Source organism: Electrona antarctica (genome assembly GCF_951216825.1).
Source record: "Electrona antarctica genome assembly, chromosome: 7".
In the NCBI taxonomy this organism is placed as follows: Eukaryota; Metazoa; Chordata; class Actinopteri; order Myctophiformes; family Myctophidae; genus Electrona; species Electrona antarctica.
The window spans coordinates 48845073-48862740 of NC_136812.1; the positions used below are offsets into that span (position 1 = coordinate 48845073).

At 41.7% G+C, this 17668-nt stretch overlaps 1 long non-coding RNA gene across 1 annotated transcript; it reads right to left on the minus strand.

The window, feature by feature from the left end:
* Window positions 1–986: 986 nt before the first annotated feature.
* On the minus strand, window positions 987–17221 carry LOC306927165. Its single transcript, XR_013790496.1, has 4 exons — window positions 16848–17221; window positions 5656–5802; window positions 2917–3240; window positions 987–1646 (listed from the first exon to the last, which is right to left on the minus strand). It is a non-coding gene; the product is annotated as an uncharacterized lncRNA (long non-coding RNA).
* Between the last annotated feature and the right edge of the window lie 447 nt (window positions 17222–17668).

Consider the following 17668-nt stretch of genomic DNA (forward strand, 5'->3'; position numbering starts at 1 on the left):
CCTTTGAGTTGTCTCTCAAAAATGGATCAGAATACTTACAGTAGTTGACTGTTTAACCCCTTAAACCCTATTAGTAAAGTGGACGTGAGATTTGGCTCTGTATTTGGTCAGCCACCGCCCTTCTACACTAGATTTACAGCATTGGCGTTGTACTGAATTCACATAATGTGGGACATCATAGCAAAACACAGTAGAGATGAACAAACACTGTGCAGCAGCTGGGCATCACAGCACACAGTTCAAAAGTGCAGGATGTGCACATCCAGTTGGTCGCTTGTGCTCGACAAAGAGTTGAGGTGGTTGCACACTGGACGCGTTTTTCGGAAAAACGCCGGAGAGTGTGTGTGTGTAAGTAAATAAAAACACTAGCTTTTCTGGGAATACAGGAAACAAACTACTATATATATATATATATATATATATATATATATATATATATATATATATATATACACACACACACACACACACACACACACACACACACACACACACACTACTATATATACACAAAGTAGTGCTGGAAACTGACACCGACATCCTATTGTTTCACCAACCTATGAGCCAGTCAATTTTGCGTCAACTGATGAGAAATATCTATTGTCCATACCTAGAATGATTAAAACTTGGCACAGTTGTCAGTTCTGTTCAAGTTGGCTACTCGACATTTATCGTTATTTACAATAGGCCTATCTCACAGAATTTCCCCGCCCCCTTTCGGAGCTAGTGGTGATAGCGTGACGTCACTCCATAGACACTACATGTTAACAGAGGTCATTTAAGAAGTCTACAACTTTTGTTTTCTCAAGGTAAGGTTTGTTCTATCTGTTCGAGCTGATTTACCATCTTGTTTGCTTCATAATAATATTGGTCTGTCACATTTTTACATTAGGAAATGTACTTAGATTCTCCAGAGAAAACAATGTGTAAATGCTAATGTTAAATGACACCACTAGCTACCGGAAGGGGGCGTGGAAAGGGGGCTGTGAGATAGGCCTATTGCAATCATGGTCAATCTATTCTATACACAGTATACTAATATCCATTGCCCCATGAGTTTGTTGGAGAATGAGCACTCTGGCTTAATTGCAGCGCTGAAAATGAATGCGAAATGTACAGAATCTAGACTAATATCACCATCCCTTCTTTAAATCACAGCGAAAATACTTGTACATTGACAATAAATTGAATCTCATACGTCTCCTTCATGTCTACATTCAAGTAGGAATATCATACTAGGTAAAAAAAAAAATTCACATATAGTTTCACACCCGATGCGTAGTACCGTACTGATGCGTACCCAGAACAACAGCTTCTACTGTTGAATTCCTGGGTGATTTTGCCATGAAAGGCAGACACGCGCACATATAGTCACCACACACTTCCTATGTGTTTCACTCTCTGTGTCCTCTTTGGCACCGACGAGGGACGACCGACTGAGAAGGCTCCAAGTCCCGAACATGGAGCCATACCTCAGTACAACCAACGGTCCATCACACTTTCTCCTGAGACCTGAGTGGAGTCGGCCTGCAGAATTTGAAGCATGACCGGCCAGCAGCGACTCCATTCTTAGGACTGGACGATGACGACGACGCCAATGATAACACCACCCCACCAGGGAAACGGTCCAGCTGGAGGAACCGAGTCTAGAGAGACAGAACGAAAGGCGGGAAGAAGGGCAGAGAGAAAAGCGAATCATTTTCCATCCTGAATGGCAGTAACTACTGTAGCATATGAGAACTGAGAAGATCTCCACAAAAGGTTTACTCATCAAAACTGATTATAAAACTGTAACCATCAAAGCATGCACTCAACATATAATGGTTATGTGACCATGGCATGTGCATAATATAAAATCGATTATTAATCGGCAGAGCTGTCGATTATTCGATTTGGCTGATGGTCACTTTCTGGCATCCCTAATTTATACAGCTCAATAATCAATAGCTTTTATAGATCCGTGATGTCTACCACTCAATTATATGATACACAATTACACACAGAATATCACACGCTCGATTTAAGTTTAGTGTTGTCCATTGGTGGACAAAGTACTCCCAGTACTTCAGTCATAGATACTCAAATTTAGAGTAGGCTTTAAAAAAAAAAAAAAGTATTGAAAAGTACACGATTTACATCTTCTAGAAAAGGAAATCAAGGATTTTTCAGAATAAAACAATTATAACAGTAGTGAAAATAGGCTAAGTACAGTACAGATGCTCAAAACAACTATTTAAGTATACAGTGCTTTAGTATGTACTCTGTTACTGTCCACCACTGGTGTTGACTATAGCTAAGCACCCCACAGCAGTGGTGTTCAACCAGTGGTCCGGGGACCACCAGTGGTCCTTGAGGCCGTTCCAGGTGGTCCCCATGCAGCTAAATGATGGAGAGTTGGTAACCAAATGGAACTCCCATAGATCTATAACCCTCAAGTGTAAAATGAAACCAAATGTACCTGTACGGTTGTCCATTTGGTTTCATTTTACGCTCTCAAGAGGTACATTAACGTTAAACATCTGCATTACTTAACTTACAAGAAGTCTACACAATTAGAGAATGTGGTAGAATTGATATTTTGGTCAATGTTTGCCAACAGTATGGAATTGTGTGTCAACGATATCAGCATATTCTTTCGTTTTGGGTCTGAGAGACTAAATCTCCATACGTGGCTCAAATGCTGAATAAATAACACTGGTCAGACACTGATGTTGGGAATTAGGTCTGGCTCACAGAATAATTCATTCCAAAGATCCTGGCAAGGGATAAACCTGGACCAGTTGGGCTAACAAAGAGTATATCTGATCTCTTGATTCAATGTCTAGCTGCTGCCACATGCTACAATACGTACAATTTCATAGATGATGAACATTCTTTCTCGATAACTTCTCAAGAAATGTATTGCCTTAGCCTTACCAACAATGAGTTGAATGATGAATTCATTGATTTCAGGAACTGTGCAGGTGTAGTTTGCTTCATCAGCTTGTGTCACTCTAGACAGTTTTAACGACATGTTGCCTTTCTTCAATTCATCATTGAAGAGGGAAGTTCTTCCATTGTAGGAAGAAGTCTGATGTGTCATGTCATCCCTCCCATCCCTCCGAAAATGCACATAATCGTCGACGTCATGTGGTGAATCCGTTCTGGCCCAGTGTACATCGGTAGCATCGGTGGTGGGCTCGACCTCGCACTGTAGAACAACATCCTTTCCAACAGACGTTTTCACTACCAGACCGTTTCCTGATAAGACAGACAAAACAAAACATGTGTTTTGTCATAGTACTGTATGTGTGCACAAGTGAAAACAATTCTGCTTCTGCTACCAACAAGTAATAACTGAAGTTTAAAAACAGGTTCATATATGGGTCTGGGAGGTCTGCATTTATTTAACTATTTACACTATTCAAATCAAAATGTTCAGTATCAAAAAGTAACTTTTTATGCATGTAATTGTGTAAAAACAGACGGTTTAGGTGAGAATATTTGAATGAAGACAATTGCAGTATTGGACAATAATTTATTGTCGGATTTCTGTAGAATAATCACTAAACGCTGAGACACATACTTAATATTTGTGTGTTGCCCATCCTGGGCGAACAACAATAAATAATTCAACTAAAATAATTCACTGCCCACTTCACAACATGCTTTAAAGATGGTGTTAGCAGTATTGCAATCAGTCCCGTCTGTATGTGACATGCGTGTATCTGCAAAATCTATAGATCTTATAGCTAAAGAGTAAAATAAACAGTCCATTGTGGGAGACTAGATGTTACATCTTTTGGACACATGGGGGCGATATTAGACAAATACATGCAATGTTACCCACAAGTTGGGAGTGTAGCAGATTTTGTCAAAGGCTTAGCCCACTTCGAGCTACAGTGAGTGCCATTTAGTTACGAAGAAAGGGAGTACTAAAGTGGTTCAAACATCACAGAAGAAGAAAGGGAGTACTAAAGTGGTTCAAACATCACAGAAGAAAAAAGGGAGTACTAAAGTGGTTCAAACATCACAGAAGTGGGACACATAATCAGACAAGATGTATGAAACACTGGAGCATCTCAGAGGATGACTATTTAAATTAAAAGGCCTTGGAGAGGCTCCAGTGTTTCATTCCTCTTGTCTGCCGTTATAGTTATTATAGCATTTTGTGACAAATTACGTAGTAGTAGTAAATATGATATTTATTTACGTAGACAGATGCTAGGTGTGTTAATTGGACACAAAAGCACACACACAAAGCAAAGGCTTGCATGTTGATGACCATGAACAACTTTTAAAGGCATCTCCAATCAGAAATCAGTAAATTATTAATTCATTTATAAATGCACATGCGTGTGTGCGTGCGTGCGTGCGCACGCACGCACGCCTGTCTCATGCATGACTCGAGAGCCATCTGACAATCCAAGAATCTCTAGTAACTAGAGATTCTTGGACAGTCTAGTCTATCTGTCTGTCTGTCTATCTCTGTCTGTGCCTATTTGTGAACTATTTCTTGGCCCTTCTCCAGATTTTTTTCTCTGTGTGCTGCTTCATTCAATAACTGTTCTCTTCCGCCCTAGCAGCAGGCTACTGCAGGTGTAGCCTCAAAGTACCCAAGATTGTCATGGACTAAAGGGGCGGATTCAAACTACCGCAATTTCCGGACTAGAAGCCTCTACTTTTGTCCCATGCTTTGAACCCTGCGGCCTATACAACGGTGCGGCTAATCTATGGATTTTTACAGCTAACGGCCACTAGGGGACCTTCTAAATCTATCTCTATGGTCGGCTATGGCCTCTATGCCTGGCTTATAGTCCAGTGCGGCTTGTATATGTACACATCTGTTTTTTTCCCTAAATTTAGCTGGTGCGGCTTATATTCAGGTGCGGCTTATAGTCCGGAAATTACGGTAGTGCTGGAAACCGATCGATGCCGACTCCGTATTGGTTCACCAACCTATGTGCCCGCCTCCCCTCACCCTCATCCAACATAGCGGAAAACACAGACGTCATTTGGAGCGACTCGCCTTCTGCACAGGAAAATGCAAGGTTCACTCCATAGAGTATAAAGAAGGATACTACTACCTCTAGTACAACCGAGCGCCTGTTAAAGCCCAGCTGCACAGGGTTTCCCTGTCATGAATCCACGGGTCCACCTGCAGTCCCTCCTCTTACCACTAGGGCCGAGCGCCTCAACGTTGGAGAGCCTCACTGGGGGCCTTGGTTCACTCCCACAGTACCACTGCTATGCCACATCCCCTGGGTATATGGTATGGCTTTTTTTATTTTATTTTGAAACGAACACGCCTGGGTTTCCGAGGCTACTGCAGTTGTAAGTAATGCAGATAACCAGCAGTCAGAAGTGTTGCCAGATTTTGCAAGAGAAACAAGCGGTCAGGTCTATGAGAACAAGCGCAAAATAAGTGAATAGTCTAAGTTTTAGATCAGTTATTTGGAAATAGCAGTTCTAAAGATATATTTTGAATATGTTTAGAAACATTGTATGGAGGGTCCCCGACACAACATGACATATACCTTAGTAATCGGGTCCTCAACATGCAAAAACAACATTAGGACTTAAGCCAAAATCAGCAACTACACTTTAGTAACAAGCCCAAAACAATATAATAGACATGGCAACACTGGTATACAGTGACAGTGTAGTGACGTTTACCTCCAGTGCAGCAGAGCAGAAACACAACTGCAAAGCGCAGAGTAGGGTAGGTTCTAAATGGGTACGCCATCTTCCATCCACGCTTCACCAGGGGTACAACAGCAGTGGCAGGTGGCAATCAGTGGTTGGAATGAATTGGTATGGCAACTAAATTGGGAGACAAAAGGGATGAAGATAATTGGCTAATGTATATAAAAGCAAATGAACAACATACTTTGTTGACCGGGGTCCCCCAGGGGTCTATTACTTGCCCATCCACCCAAAACACACGTCCCAAACTCTTCTCCCTTCTGGCCCCAAAACTGTGGAATGCACTCCCCGTTGCAATCAGAACTGCAGCATCACTCCCAATCTTCCGCCGTAGTCTGAAGACCCACCTTTTCAGACTCCATCATGGCCCATAGCACTTATCCTACCCCCTTAGATAGCACTTTTTAGACTTAGATAGCATTTGAAACAGACTTATAGCATGTCATGTAGACAGCACAATAATTGCATTGTATGTAGTCATAGCACATCATAGAACATATGTATAGCATAGTATAGTATATATGTATAGTTAATATGTATAGTGTCATTAATATATAGATATGTTCTAGTTACGTTCTTAGCTTACGCATGTTTCTTGATAAATGCATTTTATATATGTGATGTATTCCCATACTTTTGTTCTTGCCTAATGTAAATCGCTCTGGATTAAGAGCGTCTGCTAAATGCCTAAATTGTAAATTGTAAATTGTAAACACTTCGTCAAAAATAGCCAATCTTCACGCTCACAGTGTGTGTGGCAACTGTCACATCGCTCTGTAACACTTGGGAGCTTGTAGATATTCTGTTTTCAGCGAATGTTCATCTATTGTCACAAATGTTAGCCTATTATGACATTCCCAAAATAGGGATGATATGGGTTCATGGTGTGGTTATGGGGTGGTTCATGGTGTGGTTAGGGGGTGGTTCATGGTGTTCATGGTGTGGTTATGGGGTGGTTCATGGTGTTCATGGTGTGGTTATGGGGTGGTTCATGGTGTGGTTATGGGGTGGTTATGGGGTGGTTCATGGTGTTCATGGTGTGGTTATGGGGTGGTTCATGGTGTGGTTATGGGGTGGTTCATGGTGTTCATGGTGTGGTTATGGGGTGGTTCATGGTGTTCATGGTGGTTCATGGTGTGGTTATGGGGTGGTTCATGGTGTGGTTATGGGGTGGTTCATGGTGGTTCATGGTGTGGTTAATGGTGTTCATGGTGTGGTTCATGGTGGTTCATGGTGTGGTTATGGGGTGGTTCATGGTGTGGTTATGGGGTGGTTCATGGTGTGGTTATGGGGTGGTTCATGGTGTTCATGGTGGTTCATGGTGTGGTTAATGGTGTTCATGGTGTGGTTCATGGTGGTTCATGGTGTGGTTATGGGGTGGTTCGCTACGGCTTGCAGCCAGCTTGTTGCGTTGCCAATTTTGTTTTAATGGGGATATGATATGTACGTTTTTAATGTTGCCTTATTTTGCTATAACCGTTTTATAAAAGCAGTGACATTGACAGCCATGACATATTGTTATTATGACTCCTAAGGGCGTTCGCCCGACACAAAGACTTCTGCTTTTCCTTTCAGCCGTTCCCTTCAGGTGTCGCTACAGCGAATCATCTGCCTCCATCTCACCCTATCACAATCTGCCTCCTCTTCTCTCACACCAACTAACCCTCATGTCCTCTTTTACTACATCCATAAATCTTCTCTTTGGTCTACATTCATTTTTAATTTCATTTATTTATTTATTCCGAACGTGTTAAAATATAAACAAGAAAAGACAAAGTAAATATTAAAAACAAAAAAGAAGCGTCCAAAAATAACAATGATCTTTCATAATCCTTAACTTATGTTTATGTTCGAAAAAGGAGTAGGAAGAAGTTTATTGAAAAACGTATCGGTCTTCCTCTAGGCATCATTCTACCGATATACAATCCAATCCTCTGGACATGTCCAAACCATCTCAGCATCAACTGTATTAGAAGCCATTTGTTTAGAATTAGTCAATAAAAAAATGACTGTATATACAGGCCAATATTTCATATTACATTATTATTGAGGGGTGCTAGCCCCTCCTATATCCAGCTTTTGAGGTGGGGTGTGTGCACAAACCATTGACAATTTGACATCATAGTCTGAGCAAATAGACACAGGGCTCCATTTTCGTCTGATCTCTCTAAATACACTGTTTTGGGATTTAGCAGTGGGGAAGGGGTGTTCCCCCACTAAAGTTGGTATTTTGGTTACCTGTCTAAATCCCTAAAACACCTCCGTTACCCGTTATATTATGCATAGGTGTGGTTTGGGCGTTACAATAATTTAACGAGCCCGTTGCTGCCTTGAAGTCTCACTTGTGCTGCACCCGTGCGCGCCACTCTTTACCAAACTAATTTGGCATTACGGGTGCTTTGAAACTCCACTATCACTTTCCCAAATGTGTGTGACCAAAAGAGCAATTTAGGGGAAAGCGTGCCAGCACGCCCATGACCACACCTCTAGGCGCAAATACCGGTGTCGGTAAAAACGATAGCTGACCACACCTCTAGGCGCAAATACCGGTGTCGGTAAAAACGATAGCGGGTGACACTGGACCAAAATACCGTTAAGGGACAGAGGAAGCTCCTATATTTGTAAATATTTTCTGGCAACGGCTGAATTGCGGGCCTCGTCACGGGTAAAGGCGGCGACAAAATTGGAGCCCCATAGTGTCTAATTTACGTCATAATGATGTACGATGATAAGAGCGCCCCTCACTTCACACAGGTGTGATTTTATTATCCAATATCCACTGCCGCTTGGACGGTATTACCGTTACTGGGGTAACATGGATTTGTGGCCACAATGGATTGAACACTACTGTAAATATACAAAATTGTCTTTAGAGAATTACAAGAATACAAACAGACAAAATTGGAATTATTTACTAATATAATTCAACAAATTAAATTAAACAATTAACATAAAAATTCTCTCCTCTCCTATGTCTTTTCTCATATCTGCTCTGAGTGCTCTCCCCAATCTCCCAGCCTCTCTCCATTTCTTCCTACATCTGTACATCATCCTTCCTTCTTTCCTCGTCTCCTCTTATCTCCTTTCCTCTCCCCTCATCTCCATTTGGCCCAAATCTCCACACAGCAGATGATGTTGCTGGCATTGGCTGAAGCATATTGTACTCTCTAATGTTATCTTTAAAGTAACAAACTTCGTCTCAAGCAAACTTCATTGAGAATTTTCTTTTTTTAAATAGGTTTTCTCCTGCATGGAGTTAATCGTATCTACCTCGTATCTCAATCTAGAGAAGATAGATAAATATTTACTGCAGGCAAATCAAGTGTATTCATTCCAACGATATGCAGTGCAGTACAAAACTTTCTTCCACAAGTCTCAGTGCAACAAATAAGACTTACTAGGATTTTAGTGCAAATACATGTGACAGATGCAGCAGTGACAGGGGATATTCAGTATGTATTCATTCAATAATATAATAAAATAGTTTATATTTGTATAGTTAAAGCTCACAGTAACTACGCACAGCTACCACGATGTTGTTGATAATTGATAATGAGTGACATTAGCTAGCATGTTGTTAGCATAAGCTCTTAATAAGCCTTTATTTAAACAATCTCAGTGCATCAGAATTGAACGTCCCATTCTCTGTACACCCATCCATCTATAAATGCACCAAGTCTCTGTACGAGTGTACGTGTGTACTGTACATACTGTACGTCTGTGATCCACGTAACTCGAGAACAGTTTGCCCCGCCTACTGCAAGTTTGACACACGCGTTCCACACCACCACAGGGAGTTGAGTCGGTGGGCTACACCGTTGTCCAGAACCACCACAAAAAGGCTCTGGACAGGGCACAAATTAGCCATCACACCTAGATCTCCATATATGGAGCTGCATAGACTCCATATTTGGGCATGCCTGACAAATAACTCCATATATGGGCATATAAAAAGGGACACAGACATAATAACTGGGAGAGGCATACATTTCAACTTGCATCGTTCCAAGTAGGCCATTGCACAACACTCTTGTTCTCTAGTATTACTATACTGGGTCTAACATTTATTTTAAGATTAGTTCAAATGTACTACAAAAAAAAAAAACTAAATTAGATTAATTTCCAATTCAATAAGCACTAGGCAATCAGGGATCTGGCGTGATGGCACCCCCATGACATGATCCACCCGGGACCACCCTACGTCTATCCCTATTCCCTCCCATCCCAATGACACCCTGGTCAGACATCCCATTCTATTTGATCTAATAATCAGCTAACACAGGACGCCTGTCACTACCTTTCCTAAGACACCCTGGCCATCGATCAAAGCATCTAGATCTCAAGCTGTGGAATGAACTCACCCCCGCCCTCAGTCAGGACTCAGGACAGCAGACTCACTGCCCATTTTCCACCAGTCTGATAACTCACCTCTCATACTTTACTTTATCTCACCCCCCTAGGTCTCATCAATTCATTGTTTCACTTCATGTTGTTGTCTATTTTTGATCAATCCTAGACATGTCCAAAGGTAGACATGTCCAAAGGTGGTTTAGCAATTGTATTTTATTTTGGAATGAACCCCTTCATTTTGAACTATAATGTTTTGATTTGTTTGCTGCTAACCAAGCTATAGAGCCATTGATGAGAAATGTTCAGGCTCACTCACTCATACACCTAACCTAGCTCTGGTCCATAGCTCTAATGCGTTGCATTCGCATTAGAGCTATGGACCAGAGCTACACCTAACATGTGTTCAATGTAGCTTTGGGCATGAAAAGAAAATAATTATACAATAATAATAATAATAATACAAATTAGGTCTATATTTTGAACTTAAAACAAAAACGTTGACCCTTCATATTAGCCTACAGCTGATCAACTCTGATCGACTAGATAGACTCCACTCGAGGTTGTAAAGGGGACTGCCCATAACTCAGAAGTCTATACAGTGTACGAACACTAAATTCGTTTATACGTTTCTTGGTTAAGATTCAATTTAAAGGCCATGATAGCTTTACGCACCTGCGCAATGACTTTATGGTTTTATTAAGCAAATTAATTCCAATAAACTTATCTTGGGGTAGCCCATGACATCACCAAGTGAAAGGCAGAGACACAGGCGGGGGAACTGGGCACTGGGGGCAGGTTTGTTGCCCAAAATGGGTTAGAAAAAATATATAAAAGACAAACAAAGCTACTATTCAGTGGTCCGTCACCGGTGCGTCAAATGCCAGGCTACTTTTATCAGATGGGATCAACAGCTGTTTGTTTCCGAGAAAAGTTTAGGCGATCTAATTAGCGCACCAAAGCATATTATTTCCCAGAGAAGACAAGTCATTGTAGGCGATTAAGGGACATAAATATACACACCGAGAACATACCTTGTAGTTTAAAATTGATTTCCCCCTAGCTCCCACGACACGGATTGCACAATCAACAGTTTAAGAAACGTATTCCTTTTGGTCTCGATCAGTCCGTCTTGAGGAAAAGTCCAACCCCAACATCCACCGGCGTTGAAAAGAAAATATACTAGTTTCTTCTTATTTTCACTTCAAACGCTCACGTCCAAACTTCGCTGGGGCTCCGCTCTCACTTTCGGAGCACGACTCCATAGGTCTCAGAGGATAACTAGAAAAAGTGCCCTTCTGGGCACAGGTCTCCACCAGGAGGATAGGAGTGTGTGTGATGTTTGGCAAAATGTTTAGGAGTGATATAAACATGTTTGTTTGTTTTTTGCAACAATTTTCTTCATTTTGTTGAGGAAATGCAGAGCCAGATCACTCATAGCATCTCTGAGGACATGTGCAGCATTTTGTACAAAACGGGCCACTCCTGAAGACATTGGAAGGCAATCTTAGCCAATCAGTGTAGAATCTGAGAAATCAAACAGACTCGTCTTGATCACATGACTACAGAGATCATGTATACCGATTTGCATGAGATTTGGATGAAATCTGTGCGACTAATATAAACAATGTGTTTTGCAGAGATCGGCCTCATGGTGGCGCTATAACCGGCAGATGTGGAGGGATGCAGGGAAAATGTTTTTCCATGGCCTCTAGGGAGTGCGCATACAAAGTTGTACACAGATCGATGCAGTTATAGGTAAAAACAGGAATTGCCCTGTTATAGCACCACCATGAGGCTGGTTTGGAAAATAAATTGTGTCATGTCGTCCTCAGCCTAGTGGAAATGTGCGTGTATAATTTCACGGAAATTGCACACTGTGTTTGTGATTTGTGGCATTTTGTTCGAAACGGACCAATCATGTGAGATTTGGAAGCGAATCTTAGCCAATCAGGAAGGAAGATGGGAAATGGTGCAGATCCGTGTTGATCACATAACTATGGAGATAGTGTATACTAGGGCTGACCTCGATAAGTCGAATAGTCGACTAATCGATCGGAACGGGTCTCAGTCGACTGACAACCTCTCAGTCGATGTTCACCAAAAAAAACAAAAAAAAACAGTCGGGACGATTTTTTTCTTTTGGGCCGGGTGGAAAACCCCTCCGTTATAATGGTATGCTCCCAGTCCCCGCACCGCAGCATCGGGGAACACTCTGGCAGCCAGAGTAAAGGCTGGGAGGGACCAAGCCGAGGGAGGCTACTGTACTGTAGCCTACATGTTGTTTATGCTCCGGAGTCCAGACCCATGCAGTTTAATAATATACAGTCACAACAGAATGCACACTGCTGTCTCGTGTCTCATCACAATCCCAATGCGCCACCCGTGAAGTCGGGGGGGAAATAAAAAACAGGCTGCTAGTGTTAGTGTAGGGTCGGGGATCGTTAGCTTAGCGCGTAGCTACTGATTCAACCCACTGATTGAACTTCATCTCCGCCTGTAATCTAGGTTATTTTTTTATTGACAACGTGAACGAACCCCGACACCAGCGCTGCAAAAATAGACAGATCTACAAGCTCTCAACGCGTAGCGAACGGCGCTGCAAAAACAGGCAGGACGCGATGCCTTGAGAGCTTGTGGATCAGCCTCCCCGACGGTGCGGGGAGGCAAGAGTTCTCCGGGGAGGAGGAGAAGTTACCAGGGCAGGCTACATGTTGCTGCGGCTAACAACACTGTCACCAGCCAGTGGTTGTGATGTTAGCTCTTGGCTTGCAGCTGCTTGTCCGTTCCAACTTCACTTCATCTCCATCTGTAACTTATTTTTTATTTTGTTACCCTGGCTGCGCAGCTGCGCTGCAAAAATAGACGGATCTACAAGCTCTCAACGCGTAGCGAACGGCGCTGCAAAAACAGGCAGGACGCGGCGCCTTGAGAGCTTATCGCCCAACCTTAATGCAAATGTGTTGTTTTTTTTTGGGGGGGGGTGCAGGGGGGTGTTCAGTCGACTATCAGTCGACTAACAGCAAATTTATTCATATTAATTTCGACTATACAAATCCTTAGTCGGGGACAGCCCTAGTGTATACCGAATTGTGTGATGTATGGATAAAATGTGTACGAGTAATCTACAGAAATGTGTTTTGCCTAAATCGGCCTCATGGTGGCGCTATAACAGGCCGTTGAGGAATATTTGGGGCAGAGGTTCGTCGTTGGCATCCAGAGAGTGTGTGTGCAAAGTTTGGCATGGATCGGGCCAACGGTGCCGGAGATTAGCTGGTAACAGACGGACGGAAGGAAGGAAGGACGGACGGACGCACACACGGACGGAGTGCAAAATATACCATGCCTTCGGCCTGGTGGAGACAATGGGCCCTATTAAGCAAGACGAAAAACCCATGCGGTAATACAGATTTCGCCCTCGCTCTGCGCCTTTTCGTATTATGGAAGCCGTGGTGAGCGCTCACTCATATGGAATACCACGTTCCTGCATAATTTAGCATTGGGGGAGTGTCCATATGTTAATTATTTTCGCTTTGCGCTATTTGCTATTAAGCCCCTTGACCTAAAGCAAAAAGCACTGTTTGATTTTACACTTGAGCGGCTCTGGAGTGCTGCTGGAGTGTTGCCATGTCTGTTTGCTGTTTATTATAAGCGGCTTCTTTTTCTGCAAAGTTGCTTGTAAATATTGGTAGTTGTGGTTGCTTTTCTTGTTTCTAAAGTGCTTATTTGGGCTTTTCTCCTAATGTTGTTTAAACCAGTGATCCTCACACAGCGACATTCCCATGTCAAGGACCCCCAGATGAATGCATTTGCCCAACTAAGCCAGTGACCCCCATGACAGATTTGTGTTTTTAAATGTTTCAATAACATTTTTCAAAAATATTCTTATTGTCACTTTTTTCAAAGATTACTTTTGAAGATAGCAGATCTACCAGCTCACAATGCATCACATTCATTCATTAAAACAATGAACTCTGACTGCAGGGGGATATATATTTATAATGATCATTATAACAATGTGCAAGAAAATATGTAAAAAGAAGGAAGAACTTTATATTTGTGGACATATCAAAATATGCTGGAAATTTTAATGTGGTGTCATTAAAAGGAATCTTGATATGGCAGACTCACTATCTAGAAAATAAAAACATGGCACTTCATTTAAAATAGGTTGTAGACCCCTGTTATATGCGATTATTTTGGGAGTATGTTTATAGACCTATTTACTTGTTTCTATGAGACATGGCAACAGCGAGCTTTCTGGCTTTTTTTTTTTTTTAAATTAAAACTTCTCCATAATCACTGGGAAGTTTGCTTTCATACGCTGTATCACACCCGACTCAATTATTCTTCAATAAAATGCTACGAGCGAAGACCATAACATTGGGGCCGCAGCAATACGCATGGCGCACGTATGGCATTTCAACTCATTCCTTCGTCGTGACTCGAATGAAATAAAATAAAATAAACGTTATTTTACTGGTGTTTTTCAATAGAAACAAATAAAGAGCGTGTGTGCAACAGTCAGTGCATATACGTGCATGCACTATAGGCTATATTTCCTCCTTGTCGGGATGGTGAGCTGAGCTCTTCACAGCCCGTTTGTCTTTCATATTATTCTTATAATATTTGATATTATAAACACTCATGGTTCTCTCATTTCTCAGCCGTTTTTTAAAATGTAAAAATCCCCACATTCCTTAGGAATCTTGCTTTCATTCGCTGTATGGTATATGGTTCTATTTTTATCGAATTAAACAATATCAAACGAACTTGTATGTTCGGGGGTTAGACGATTCTGGGAACATTACGCATGGATTGCCAATTTGCCAGCCAATGCTGCGTATCTACTCGCAGTTCCATTCCGATCTGAAAGGTATAGGTAGGTGCCATTTCAAAGGCTTAGTTATTCATTTATGAATCAAATGAACTAGAATAAAGATTTTTACAGCTGTTTTTCATGCTTAGAACAGAAACAAATGAAGTGATGATGTGCGTATATCTCCCTCCCTTAGCATATGGCTGCGCCGCTGTAATGACTTTCCAATGAACACTGCAAGTTACTTAACAAAATAGAGACATAGGCCTACAAGCTATGCACATCATGGCTGTGACAGCTTGTGGATCTGTTCTTTTGAGGCATAAAGGTGACAGCATGCAGTGCAATAGGAATAATTAACCCAAATGTGACAAAGTCATGTCATGTCTATGGTGCCAGTCTGCAGAAATGTAATACCACTTGCCGAAAAGGGCGCATTCCATGAGGACATCAGCTGGTGTCGTAAAGAGAATAGTACGGACATGTTCATTGGGTAAGCCTCAAAACTCCCTGAAACACTCTCATGACTAATTCAAGGCCGTTTTGCTCACACCACGGGGTGTCGAAAGCGCTTCTTACCTGGCCCATAATTGTAATATGACATTGCACACGCCCCCACGTCTTAAAAACTGTAAAATTATATGTAATTAGATTCCACTTGCTTAATAGGGCCCATTGACTTCTACTGGATCATGTAAGACTGCATATGGTAGCTGTTGTGAATACGAGACTGCTCGCCCCTTTGCCAACTCGCCCCCGCGATGTAGAAAGAACAACATGTCACAGAGACGGTGACTGCTTAATTAAGTTAATTTAGTACCGGCTTCTAGCAGTTAATTTCGTTTTATTAATCACATTTCTTCCATATGTAGCCCATGTTTTGTAATGGCATCATCATGCTAGTATGCCCGTGGATATAGCCTACAGTGAACTTAACAATGATAAATTAATATGATAACGCCTTTTAAATAAACACAAACATGAATTATGTTTGTTATTTACAGCTAGGTAGAGTAGTGGGGCGAGATGGAAATTAAACGTATAATAGTTTAATATTTTCTTATTTTTTATTCTTACTAGTCTTAATACGTTTGAAATGTACTAGGTATTTGTATGCTATGTCCTGTATGTCAGTCCTGTTTGTATTGTTTGATGTTCGATGTCTGGGGACTGCAGATGGAAATTAGCATGTTTTGCTAAATCTAGTATATTTAGTACACTGCATTTTTAATGTAATGTTCATTAATATACATTGTCCCGACTAAATAAACGAATAAAGTAAAGTAAAGTACCTGTTATTTACAGCTAGGTAGAGTAGTGGTAGCCTGGCTAATAAGCCAGACTCAAATCACACTGTCGTGGGCAATTTTCTTTTTGCCAACGGCTGATTCGGTCTGGCAGCGGTGGCCGAACGGGGCAGCGGCGGCCGAACGGGGCAGCGGCGGCCGAACGGCGCAGCGGCGGCCGAACGGATTGCGGAGCGGTCTTGATACCGGAAGGTCGCCAGTTCGAATCAGCTGTCCGACACGTTAAAATTACCACCGCTGAAGTGCCCTTGAACAAGGCATTGAACCACTACGATGAAATGTTCTATGAGCAGGGCCTGGCTGGTAACAAGTTCTTGAGCTTAGCCCAGATACCCTGGGTAAATATAGTAATCATTTAATTTAATTTCATTGGCTTAATAGCCAGGCTAGAGTAGTGGGGCGAGATGGAAAAGGTGCGAGCGTACCTGTTACCAATTGATTGATTGATTGAAGAATGTATTAACAGTTTGTAGAATTACAGTACATTTCAAGCACAAACTCAATACAAAGGCTGTTAACTGTGAGTGGACGACCCAATTAAGCATTACACTTGTTTCCAATAGGGTCCACCATGTTCAAATCATCAAAACATTTAGAGACGTACAAATAGACACTTCTATAGACAGAACAGGAATTCATCATAATCTGTCCAAGACGACCATATGGTAGCCGTAACGACGTCTTCTTACCAGAACAGTAACGTTTTTCCACAGAAGCGTCCGGATCATCAGGCGCAGATCGACGCTTTAAAGTCCTCCGTGAAATAATAAATACAGCAACTTTATCCTCACAGAAACAGGAGCAGCAGCAGCATGATGACACAGCTGCGCTTATCGACAACACACAGCTCTGAGACACGGAATAGATGGAAAAGAAGCTCCACCTCCGCGGAAGACTTGCGCTTTGCAGAATGTCCCCCGTTTGAAAAGTTCACCGCGAGAGAAATCAAGGTCCAATACGCAGTGAAAGAAATTAAAAAATCGCAAGGAAAAAAACTGCCAAGTGAACAGAAGTAATAAAAAATCCCAGATTTGTGGCTGTGTCGCCGTAGACAGGCTGGAAAATGGAGACATTTCCCTTGTTGCTAATAAGATGCGGAGTCCAACGCCCAAGTGCAGAGATGAATGGGCATTCCGAGCGATGACGGCACCGCACTCGCATTCAGCCAATCATAATCACGCGTAGACATAGTGGGCTGGGCCTAGAGCGAGAGTGAACAATGGATTGTAGGATAGGATAGTGTAACATATCTGAAAAGATCAGCTTATCGGGCCTACAATTTGTATTATTTTTTTTATCACAAAATGGTTTCCTTTGCGCAGCTCACGAGGATATATTTTTTTTGATCGTTTTGGTGACTTAAGAAGTTTTAAGGAAATAAAACATATATATATATATATATATATATATATATATATATATATATATATATATATATATATATATATATATTGGGATTAACTATTTGAAGATGATATTTCATTAACATGACTGTGCTTGTCTGCGGTTG